Here is an 11,557-nt window from a genome sequence, read left to right as displayed (position 1 = left end):
CATATGTTCCTAGGGAAACAAATTATTCACTCCATGGGTCATTCCTGGTGACATTTAGATCATCTAATCAGTAGATGTAGGCCCTACGTACTTTGTATTTTCAGAGCTCTCTTATGTGGACCTACATAGAACTCAAGAAATATTCTTGACTCAAACCCTCACTTAACCTAAAAGAACACACATGAGCATATACATATGCTCTCTTTCGTACATACTTACACATACAAGCACATATACAAAGCTACACAAATATATATTCTTTATAGTGTAACTATATTCGATATTGGTTTTGGAAAATTAAAACAGCTATTTTGAACTAAGTAAATGACAGTCCCAAATGCAAAGAAAAAGTTAGAAATGTACATGAAAATATACTCAATACCTTTAGTTCATAAATAAAATTGATCATAGAGAAGAAGGCAAAAATAATAAATTATAAGAGACTACTTCTGTTTGATTTGTGGGTTTTTTCATTTTTTGTTTTGTTTTGTTTCTTTACAAAACAAAGAGCAAGAATTGGAGTGTGACTTTTGCTTTCCTTTGAACAGCAAAAACAAAAGGTGTTGTTCTTGAAATACATTCCACATTTGGTTTCAGGACCCTGCTCTCTTGCTGTTCTCAAAAATCTATAACGATTCTTCTCTTTTCTAACTCTGATGTTAGAACTTCCCCAGATTATTTTATTGGTCCTCTTCTTTGCTGTCCTTAGCAATTTCAATACTATCTCAGGATTCAATTGTCATTAATATGCTCTAAACTCCCAAATATATATCTTATTCATTTATGGTACATATATTTGTTGATTGCTTATATATCCCAGAAAGTCGTGTTATTTAGTTGGGACAAAATAGTCATCACCATCTTGCAACTTAAAGTAAAGTACAGGAGCAATTTATTAAATATGTAAATAACCACCAAAATGTGATCAAATAACAATAATACCAGGAAGGAAAAAAACAGGACAAAAAGTAAGAGAATAAGGTAGGAGGAGGGAAAGTCATAAGGAAGTCACAATTAAGTTGAGATCTATAGAATAAGAATATCCAGTCTAGCAAAGATCAAGGAGGAAACTATTCCTGAGTTTCTGGCATGGAACCCCTCATATCCTGATTCTGTCTGAGCTCTGAACATGTTCCAAAAATTACCCAATAGACAAACATTGGAATATATAACTTCTTTGATTTTAAGATGTATGTAAATGAACTCTCTAATTTCCACATAAATCCAGTTGCTTCTCCTCCAGGCTGTTTCTGTCTTGGTTAATGGCACCACCATTCACCCAAGCTAAATACTTCAGAAGAGACTTGCAAGAATCTTCCTTGTACCTCACTTTTTATATAATCACTCATCAAATTCTATGAATTCCACTCCACATAGAAGGTGCCTAACAAATGTTTTTCGTAAATGAATGAGTCAATAAACCAACGAGCGAAAATCTTTGGGCTTCTGCCTACTGATGAGAAGTTTTTAAGTGTTATCACTAAATCTGTCTTAATAACAAAGTACCTGAATCTTCTTCATTTAGAATGTATACTCTGCCTTTCAAAGGAACTTTGAAACTACTTTTTGTTGAACATATCACATTATTGCAAAACGGGGGAGAAAAATTAATTCTTATCTTGCCACTGATCTCACTCAGTCTAAAATCAGTTCTTGATAAAGGGGATTTGGTAGAGGCCACATCTTTATATTTGGAAGTATTGTTCTTGGGGAAGAGCATCAAAAAAGGGGAAAATAATGCTCATCTTTCCTCATCTTTTACTATTTATACAGACAGCTCACCGATTTGTATTTCTGCGCATGACTCTTCTCTGAATTACTCATCTATAGATTTATATATCCAACTGCCTACTTGGAATTTCCACTTAGATGTCCAATTAACTTCCTGAACATATATATCCAAAATGAACCCCTGATATTCTCCCTCAAACCCTGCTCCTCCAACAGCCTTCATTATCTGTGGTAATAACAACTCCATCCATCCAGTTGCTCAAGACAAAATGTTCTTGACCCTCCATTCTTAACACTTCTCTTTTCTTATATCCCACATCCAATCTTTCAGAAAATCTTGTTGGCTCTGCCTTCTAAGTAGATCCAGAATCTGAAGAGTTATCACCACCCTCACCCCTACACCTTGTCCTAAGTCAACATTGTCTTTCTTGGATTATTGTAAAATCTTCCCAAAGCATTTCTGTTTTTACACTTGCTCCCCTACAGTCCTTTCTCAAAAGAGCAATCAGAATAATACTTTTTGCTCAGCACTCTTCAATGGCACCATCATCTCACTTGGAATAAAATACCCTAATGAGCCCCATGTGACCTGCCCAGTTGCTGTTCACCTCTGATATCTTCTCATCTCTGAGGACTGTCCCCCCACTCCCTCTCTTCTTACCACACCAACCTATATATCCTTTCTCCGTTGTGTGTTCTTGGCACGCTTGTCCAAGATTTAGTTGACTGTGTATATGCGTGGATTTATTTCTGATTCTCTGTTCTATTCTGTTGTGCCTATTGTTATGCCAGTACCATGCTCTTGGCTACTATAGCTTTGTAATATAGTTTGAAGTGAGGAACTGGTGCCTCTAGCTTTGTTGTTCTTTCTCAAGATCGTTGTGGATATTTGGAGTCTTTTGTGGTTCCATACGAATTTCAAATACTTTTTGTTTCTGTTTCTGTGAAAAATGCCATTAGAATTTTGATCGGAATTTCATTGAATCTGTAGGCTGATTAGGGTAGTATCAGACCTTTAATTTTCTCATACAGCACATTCTCATAATTCATAGTGTATTTGTAAATTTGCCTACTCACTAACATTTATTTGTAACCCCAAAATCAATATCTACATTGCTTTCCCTGTCATTCACATACATATACAGAACAGCGAAAAATTTGAGTCCCTGTCTGGCATGTTTCCCAGCTACAGTGGAATAAGGAGATGCTCTGCCTTCTTGTTTCAGCTCTCAGAGTGTAAACAAGTGTCTTTTTCACAGTCTATTTGATACCAAATTTGTTGCATTTTTGTTTGGTTGGTGATTCTGCTATTCAAAAGGCCACCAAATATAGTGTTGACGTGCTGTATGGTCTCCCTAAGTGCAAGAGACTGGGATGTGCATTATAAAGAAAATATGTGCACTGGATAGCCTCATCCCAGGCATGAGTTATCATAAGTTAGAGTGCTGTTGGGTGTGAATTCAATGTTATTCATCAATAATATATATTAAATAAGGTGCCTTTAAACAGAAACATGCATAAATCAAGATTATGTATTGATCAATTGTCAGAAATATTGTGACCAGAGGAACTTAACTAGTGTTAGGAGCAATATTTTTAGGAGCATTTCTTTTAGGGGCAATGTTCAGTATTCACTAAATCAGTGTTTGCAGTAACCTTCTAGAACATAACTACCACAAATAATAAGAATCAACTATGTATAGTCAAAGTGTGCAATACAAGCTTTGGAAGAGACTTTCGAATGTAAAGCTTATGCTATTCCACAGAGCTGACTTGCTAGATATAGTCGATCTAAAAGATCACATAAAATAGCTACATGTCTCCATGCTGCTAATCACTGATTCATTTTGGATATATATGTTCAGGAAGTTTCTAAGGAATCAAAGAGAACATGTATATAACTCCTCCTGTGCTTCTGGACACTCCCCTTTATTGGACAGCATGACAGAGGGGATCTTTCTAAGCAAAAGTTGGAGCCCATTTTCACCAAGAACTTTATTGAACAACGTATTCACCGTTTCGTTCCACTACCTTCTGCCATTTTTCAGGCAACTTCATAATTCCATCTCCCCAAAACTTCTTACTTTTTTGAGCAAAGAACTGTTCCAGGTGCCTTTTACACTCTTGCAGGCAATTGAATTTTTCCATTAAGAGAATTTGGGTTTTTTTGTTTCTTTTCACACCTTTATTGGAGTATAAATGCTTTACAATGTGGTGTTAGTTTCTGCTGTACAACAAAGTGAATCAGCTATATGTATACATATATCCCCATATGCCCTCCCTCTTGAGTCTCCCTCCCACCCTCCCTGTCCCATCCCTCTAGGTCGTCACAAAGTACCGAGCTGATCTCCCTGTGCTATGCAGCAGCTTCCCATTAGCCATCCATTTTACATTTGGTAGTATACATACATCAATGCTACTCTCTCACTTCATCCCAGCTTCCCCTTCCCCACTCTGTGCCCTCAAGTCTGTTCTCTATGTCTGCATCTTTATTCCAGCCCTGCCACTAGGTTCATCAGTACCGCTTTTTAAAATTCTATATATATATGAGTTAGCATATGGTATTCGTTTTTCTCTTTCTGACTTACTTCCTTCTGTATGACAGATTCTAGGTCCATCCACCTCACTACAAATAACTCAATTTCGTTCCTTTTTATGGCTGAGTAATATTCCATTGTATATATGTGCCACAACTTCTTTATGCAGTCATCTGTTGATGGACATTTATGTTGCTTCCATGTCCTGGCTATTGTAAATGGTGCTGCAATGAATATTGTGGTACATGTCTCTTTTTGAATTATGGTTTTCTCAGAATATATGCCCAGTAGTGGGATTGCTGCATCATATGGTAGTTCTATGTTTAGTTTTTAAAGGAATCTCCATAGTAGCTGAATCAATTTACATTCCCACCAACAGGGCAGGAGGGTTCCCTTTTCTCCACACCCTCTCCAGTGTTTATTGTTTGTAGATTTTTTGATGATGGCCATTCTGACTGGTGTGAGGCGATACCTCATTGTGGTTTTGATTGGCATTTCTCTAATGATTAGTGATGTTGAGCATATTTTCATGCATTTGTTGCCCATCTATATGTCTTCTTTGGAGAAATGTCTATTTAGGTCTTCCACCCATTTTGGGACTGGGTTGTTTGTTTTTTGTTTGTTTTTGTTTTCTGCTTTAATTTCCACAACTGTTTCTTTATTTTACTTTTTTTTTTTTTTTTTTTTTTTTTTTTTTGCAGTACACGGGCCTCTCACTGTTGTGGCCTCTCCCGTTACGGAACACAGGCTCCAGACACACAGGCTCAGCAGCAGCCCTGGCTCACGGGCCCAGCCGCTCTGTGGCATGTGGGATCCTCCCAGACCAGGGCACGAACCCGTGTCCCCTGCATCGGCAGGTGGACTCTCAACCACTGCGCCACCAGGGAAGCCCCTATTTTACTTTTTTAACATCTTTATTGGAGTATAATTGCTTTACAATTTTTTACAATGCTGTGTTAGTTTCTGGATTGTTTGTTTTTGTGATATTGAGCTGCATGAGCTGTTTGTATATTTTGGAGATTAATCCTTTGTCAGTTGCTTCATTTGCAAATATTTTCTCCTATTCTGAGGGTTGTATTTTCGTCTTGTTTAGGGTTTCCTTTGCTGTGCAAAAGCTTTGAAGTTTCATTAGGCTCCATTTGTTTTTATTTCCCTTACTCTAGGATGTAGGTCAAAAAGGGTCTTGCTGTGATTTATGTCATAGAGTGTTCTGCCTATGTTTTCCTCTAAGAGTTTTATAGTGTCTGGCCTTACATTGAAGTCTTTAATCAATTTTGAGTTTATTTTTGTGTATGGTGTTGGGGTCTGTTCTAGTTTCATTCTTTTGCATGTAGCTGTCCATTTTTCCCAGCACCACTTATTGAAGAGGCTGTCTTTTCTCCATTGTATATTCTTGCCTCCTTTATCAAAGATAAGGTGACCATTATGTACGTGAGTTTATCTCTGGGCTTTCTGTCCTGTTCCATTGATCTACATTTCTGTTTTTGTGCCAGTACCATACTGTCTTGATTACTGTAGCTTTGTAGTATAGTCTGAAGTCAGGGAGTCTGATTCCTCCAGCTCTGTTTTTCTTTCTCAAGATTGCTTTGGCTCTTTGGGGTCTTTTGTGTTTCCATACAAATTGTAAAATTTCTTGTTCTAGTTCTGTGAAAAATGCCACTGGTAGTTTGACAGGGATTGCATTGAATCTGTAGATTGCTTTGGGTAGTATAGTCATTTTCACAATATTGATTCTTCCAATCCAGGAGCATGGTATATCTCTCCATCTGTTTATGTTATCTTTGATGTCTTTCATCAGTGTTTTATAGTTTTCTGAGTACAGGTCTTTTGTCTCCTTAGGTAGGCTGATTCCCAGGTATTTTATTCTTTTTGTTGCAATGGCAAATGGGAGTGTTTCTTTAATTTCTATTTCAGGTTTTTCATCATTAGTGTATAGGAATGCAAGAGATTTCTGTACATTAATTTTGTATCTTGCAACCTTACCAAATTCACTGATTAGTCCTTGCAGTTTTCTGGTGGCATCTTTAGGATTTTCTATATTACCATGTCATTGGCAAACAGTGACAGTTTTACTTCTTCTTTTCCAATTTGTATTCCTTTTATTTCTTTTTTTCTCTGATTGCTGTGGCTAAAACTTCCAATACTGTGTTGAATAATAGTGGTGAGAGTGGACATTCTTGTCTTGTTCCTGATCTTAGAGGAAATGCTTTCAGTTTTTCACCATTGATAATGATGTTTGCTGTGGGTTTGTTGTATATGGCTTTTATTATGTTGAGGTAGGTTCCCTCTCTGCCCACTTTCTGGAGGGTTTTTATCATAAATGGGTGTTGAATTTTGTCAAAAGCTTTTTCTGCATCTATTGAGATGATCATATGGTTTTTATTCTTCAATGTGTTAATATGGTGTATCACATTGATTGTTTTGCATATATTGAAGAATCTTTGCATCCCTGGGATAAATCCCACTTGATCACGGTGTATGATCCTTTTAATGTGTTGTTGGATTCTGTTTACTAGTATTTTGTTGAGGATTTTTGCGTCCATGTTCATCAGTGATAGTGGTATATTATTTTCTTTTTTTGTGATATCTTTGTCTGGTTTTGGTATCAGGGTGATGGTGGCCTCACAGAACGAGTTTGGGAGTGCTCCTCCCTCTGCAATTGTTTGGAAGAGTTTGAGAAGGATGGGTGTTAATTCTTCTCTAAATGTTTGATAGAATTCGCCTGTGAAGCCAATGTGGTCCTGGGTTTTTGTTTGTTGGAAGATTTTTAATTACAGTTTCAATTTCATTACCTGTGATTGATCTGTTTATATCTTCTAATTCTTCCTGGTTCAGTCTTGGAAGGTTGTACTTTTCCAAGAATTTTTCCATTTCTTTCAGGTTGTCCTTTTTATTGGCCTATAGTTGCTTGTAGTAGTCTCTTATGATCTTTTGTATTTCTGCGGTGTCAGTTGTAATCTCTCCTTTTTCATTTCTAATTTTATTGACTTGCGTCCTCTCCCTTTTTTTCTTGATAAGTCTGGCTAAAGGTTTACCAATTTTATCTTCTCAAAGAACCAGCGTTTAGTTTTATTGATCTTTGCTGTTTTCTTTGTTTCTATTTCATTTATTTCTGCTCTGATCTTTATGATTTCTTTCCTTCTACTAATTTTGGATTTACTTTGTTCTTCTTTTTCTAGTTGCTTTAGGTGTAAGGTTAGATTGTTTATTTGAGATTTTTCTTGTTTCTTGAGGTGAGTTTGAATTAAGAGAATTTGTAAAGAGAAAAATATATGGAAACCCGAAGGTGCAATGTCTGGTGAATCAGAACTTCCCAGCCAAGCTGTAACAGTTTTTGCCTTGTCATCAAAGAAACATGCGGTCCTGTGTTATTCTGATGGAAGATCGTGTTTTCTGTTGACTAATTCAGGATGCTTTTCATCTACTGCTGTTTCAGTTGGTCTAATAGGGATCAGTACTTGTTGGAATTAATCGTTTGGTTTTCCAGAAGGAGATCACAATAGAGGACTCCTTTCCAGTCCCACCATATACACAACATCACCTTCTTTGGATGAAGACCCGCCTTTGGTGTGGTCAGTGGTGGTTCATTTCACTTGCCCCATGATCTCTTCCATTCCACATTATTTTACAGTATCCACTTTTCATCGCCCATCACAATTTGTTTTAAAACGGAACGTTTTTGTTACTTTTAAGTAGAGAATCACATGCAGAAATACAGTCAAGAAAGTTTTTTTCACTTAACTTATGAGGAGCCCAAACATCAAAGCAATGAATATAACCAAGCTGGTGCAAATGATTTTCAGTGCTTGATTTGGATATTTTGAGTATGTCAGCTACCTTCCACGTGGTATACCATTGATTGTTCTCAATTAATGTCTCAATTTGATCACTATCAACTTCAACTGGTCTACCTGACCTTGGAGCATTGGCCAGTGAGAAAGTTCCAGCATGAAACTTAACGAACCACTTTTGATATGTTTGATCAGTCACAGCACCTTCTCCATACACTGCACAAATCTTTTTTTGCGTTTCAGTTGCATTTTTACTTTTCTTAAAGTAATAAAGTAATATAATATTACTTAAAATAATAAGTAAAATAAAAAGTATAATAAAAAATGTTGCTTTTTTCTTGCATCTCAATATTAAAATGGCTACACAAAAATTCACCAATTTTGATGTTTTTTTTTAAATGCATGCTGATATGACAGCTGTCACAATACAATCTAGCAAAATCGTTTCGAATGAAGTTAAAGACAACTAAGCATTACTAGAGTCATCTTATGGAAAAAACCCCGACTAAGTTTTTGGCCAACCCAATATTACATGGGATTCTGCAGGCATTAGATCTGCTAGTATAACTGAAATCTTGAAAGATTTTTCTTTATTTGTTTTTATTTTCAGGGATTTTGGAAAGGGAACAGGACTTGAATTCAGAAGACATGTTTGGAAGCCTTGCTCTACCACTTTCTAGCTGTAGTTATTCTATGAATCTGAGTTTCCTCATGCAAGATAGAGAAATATCTTCTTCACAAGCCTGTTATTAACATAAGAGGATATCATATAGAGAGCACTCTGCAGTCTGTAAGGGTTATACAATCCTGCTATATCTGATCTAATCTAGTCTAATGAAACACATCATAGTTAAATGGAAAGGTTTTTCCTTTGTCTTCATTATTCTTGATTTGGCTGAAACATTTTACTCTGTTGATCAACTTCTTCCTGACACAACCTCCTGCGTTTTTTAAAAGAATGCATCATCTCATTTCTACTTCTTTCCTTCATCATGGTACTTTCTTGATCTCCTCTGAAAGGATCATGATTTGAAGGAGGAGAGAGGGGGAGAAGGGGAAGGAAGAGGGAAGAAAAAGTATCTGAATCAGAAAACCCACTTTCAAATAAGACTCCACTGCTTGGTACAAGGCCTTATACCAGTTATCACTTTGTTTTTAATTTTCTTCATCTGTATATTTATACTAAAAATATGTATCTGATAGAATTCTTGTGAGTGTTAAATAGGTAATACAACTGATTATCTACATCCCCTATGACATGACTAGGTTGAAAATCACCATGCCCTACATTCTAGTTTAACTCAATATCACCACTCCGTGTGCATCAACTAGACTTATCTCCCAATTTAGATCTTTATATCCTTTAGTCTAACTCAAGCTTCCACATCTTGTCAACATCTTGCACTGTGCCCCCTGGAACTCACGGTTTGTCATCATCAATAAACCCAATATTCTCAACCTCTTCTCCACCAGATCTCTTCATCATCAGATTCACTGTACCTTGCATATCCCTCAGTTGATGGTTTTTTCTTCCACACCCAGGGATGAGGCAGATATTCTCTCTGCCTTTTATTGCCACTTCCAACTTCCAAAAAAAGTTCTGGTTACTTCCAAGTACATGCTATCAGACTCTGATATGTGATAACCCTTCCTTATTGCTGATGCCTATCATCATCCAGGTTGCTCCCTCTCCTTCACTGAATATTTTATCACCTTTCTCTTTACCACCAGCTCTGTATTATGGGGATTTCAATATCTATCCAACACTTGGTGACTTGGTTCATTGACCTCCCACTCATTCTATGCTGTTCTTATATCATAACCTTGAAACAAGCTAAACTATGTAATGTTTCCCAAATATACACTGTGTTTTCCAGCCTCAGAATATTTTCTTAAGCTCTTCTTTTTGTTATAGAGCACCATCCTTTTTCATTTCTACCTAACAAATTTCTACTCCTCATTCATTGCCTACCCTTAATAACATTTTCTTCATGCAGCTTCTCTTGATCATTTAATTTGGCTCTGAATTCTCCTTTCTTAAAATCTTGTGTCACTTTTATTAAAGTTAGTTTTTAATTATACCCTTTTGCATGCTTGCCTTATCTGTCTAGTCTTACACAGGTGTTTATTTTATGGTAAGCCCTTAGATAGCAGGAACTACTTCTTACCAATGGTGGCATTACTTGATGGATCTAATACAGACATTTTCCTAAATATATACTAAAGAATCCTTGTTTAATTGGAGAATTATTGCTTCTTAATTATAGTTAATAATTAAAAAAATTTTTTTCATCTCAATAGACTGCTGGTTCCCATAAAGAATATGGAGTCAGGCAAAGGGCTAAAGTAGCATCTTTTTCAGATTCTGATTGCCTAAAACAGTGTTTTTATATTCAAATAATTTTTGTTGAATGAATGAATTGTTCTGTTTTTTTAGGTCAGGGTTTCCTATGCCCAATATATCTGAAGCAAGACAGACCCTTGCAAGAGGCAAACAACCTGCAAAAGTCTTGCAAGAAAAAAACAATCCTGAGTAAAAGTGGTGACAATTCTCTAAAACTGTAATTCAAAAACTTGATCAGTCGTAAGAATCATCTGCAGAATATTATAAAAAATGTAAATACCTAAGCCCCATCCCGACATACTAATTAAAATCTCAGCAAGTGAAACCAACCATCCAAATAACTTAACGATCTGGGGATGAGACAATTTTGGAAACACCTCTTGTAGGAAACATGGCTGAGAGCTGGTTCCATTTCCTACCAGTAAATATAACTTCTGTACTCCATCCAAAGTAATTATATATAACATATTTTTTAAAATATGAGTGTTTGTAATCTGTGCATTGAATAGGCATTTAGGAAATATAATTGAGGCAGAATAATTGAATAAATCTGCAGGTCAGTGATAATTACAAGTAAACACTTTAAATGTGGAAAATTTAATGTGGCTCTACTTCATTTAAAATAGATTTATATAATATTCATAACCCATTTTTGGCATATGAAAAAGGAATTTCCAACTTAGTGTTTTTCTGGAGATTTGCTGAATACAAAAAGACTAGGCACTGTTAGCATGTATTTGATATTGTCTGTTCTTGGCTTGTCATGTATAATTGTGTCATATGGACAGGTCCAAGCCAAGTAGACATAATTTAGCAATGTAACAGTAACATGACAGCTAGGAAAGATTATTTATGATTACTTAAGATAGCCAATTGTAATTTCTGTTTGTGATTCATGGGGTTAATCACAGTGGGATAACACTAACTTTTACTTAGCTAATCAACATCTCCTCTATTTTCAGAGAAAACTGAGCACCACACCTTGTTCTCAGAAAAGATTTAATAACTGAGAACTGAAGTGAGATTGAAATGTCAAGTTGTATTTCTCATATTAAAATTAAAAGCATTAGACTAGGAGCAGAAACACTGGACGTTGTTGAGTCAACTAATCTAAGTTCTTCTGCTAATTCTACTTACTGAATTGCTGTGGGGAA

This window comes from Phocoena sinus, chromosome 12 (assembly GCF_008692025.1).
Source record: "Phocoena sinus isolate mPhoSin1 chromosome 12, mPhoSin1.pri, whole genome shotgun sequence".
Classification (NCBI taxonomy): domain Eukaryota; kingdom Metazoa; phylum Chordata; class Mammalia; order Artiodactyla; family Phocoenidae; genus Phocoena; species Phocoena sinus.
The sequence above is the reverse complement of the archived record's forward strand: the minus strand, read 5'-3'. Positions refer to the sequence as shown.